Raw genomic sequence first — 1477 nt, 5'->3', positions numbered from 1 at the left:
AAGAAATTACAGATTGTTGTTATAAGGCCCTAAGATCTTGATTTCTTTTGCTTCTGTCAATAGGGAATTACTGCTGACCTGTTGAGCAGGTCCTTGAAGGTTTGTAGAAACACTGCAAGATCCTCATTTACACCATGGCATATGGTTCCCATCCAACTAGAATCACAGAAACACAGAATACCCTGAACTGGACACAAGAATCATCGAGTCCAGCTCCAGGAGAATAAGAACAGCAACACACCAGTGTTTTATGAAGGAGCGCCTTGAGTTCCCTGTCCTGGAATAGGATCACAAAATGCAGAGCTGTTCAACAGGGAAGTGGATTTCAGTGCTTACTTGGCTACACTGGGAGTCTGAGGAGACTGAGCAGAAAGGGTGGGAAGGGCAGGAGATCCTTCTCACCACCTCTTTCCTGTATGGAATATTCAGTATATACATAATAGCAGGATCTTAGCAATAAATTCACAAAGTGGCAGAATAATTGAGGTCCAAAGACATCTGTGAAGTCCAAAGCCCCATTAAGAGCGAAGCTAATTTCTGTCATAAAAAAAAATAAAAATCAAGGTCTTTCCTAGCTAAGTTCTGAATATCCCAATATTGATATGTATGGATATGCCTGTTTAAAATTGATAGAGAGTAGGTTTAAATTGGATATTAGGAAGAAATTCTTCCCTGTAAGGGTGGTGGGGCCCTGGCACAGGTTGCCCAGAGAAGCTATGGCTGCCCCAACCCTGGAAGTGTCCAAGGCCAGGCTGGATGGGGCTCTGAGCAACCTGGGATAGTGGAAGGTGTCCCTGCCCATGGCAGTGGGGTGGGAACTGGATGAGCTTTAAGGTTCCTTCCAACCCAGGCTATTGCATGATTCTACAATATGCCTGTAGGCATAGGACCAGTCATTTATAATGTATCAAAATAGATGAGTTTGAGGGCTGGGATCAGATTTATTTCAGGGTTGGAATAAGACTTCAAGTGGTTTTAAGCTTCACGGATTTTGGAGAGGAATATTTTAACCAACTTAATTCCATAGGGTTGAATCCAGCAGTTATCAGTATCCCCAGAGGAAAAGAAGCGGCTTCTGCAGTCTTTTGATTAACTGAGCATAAAATGAGCCTTCCTCCCCTTACTGTTTTAATTAGATATAAATGAACCAGTTCAAACCACACAAAAATTGACTCCTGACTCCTCTGCATGTAAATTAACCACTAGGTCACAGTTTTATTTTTTTCCCTGAGAAAACGAATTTTCCCAGAAGGGGGGATGGCATTTAGAAGTTACTTCCACTGTATCTTCCTCCATCCCAGAGCTTTCTTACACATGGCTGTTCAAGTGACAGGAGGACTAAAGCAACGTTGGATGGGGCTCTGAGCAGCTTGGTCTAGTGGACGGTGTCCCTGCCCATGGCAGGGGGTTGGAATGAGATGATCTTCAAGATCCCTTCCAAGCCAGGCCGTTCCGTGATGTTGTGATTGAACAACCA

Source organism: Sturnus vulgaris, chromosome 5 (genome assembly GCF_052056855.1).
Source record: "Sturnus vulgaris isolate bStuVul1 chromosome 5, bStuVul1.hap1, whole genome shotgun sequence".
NCBI classification, from domain to species: domain Eukaryota; kingdom Metazoa; phylum Chordata; class Aves; order Passeriformes; family Sturnidae; genus Sturnus; species Sturnus vulgaris.
Note: the sequence above shows the minus strand (reverse complement) of the source record.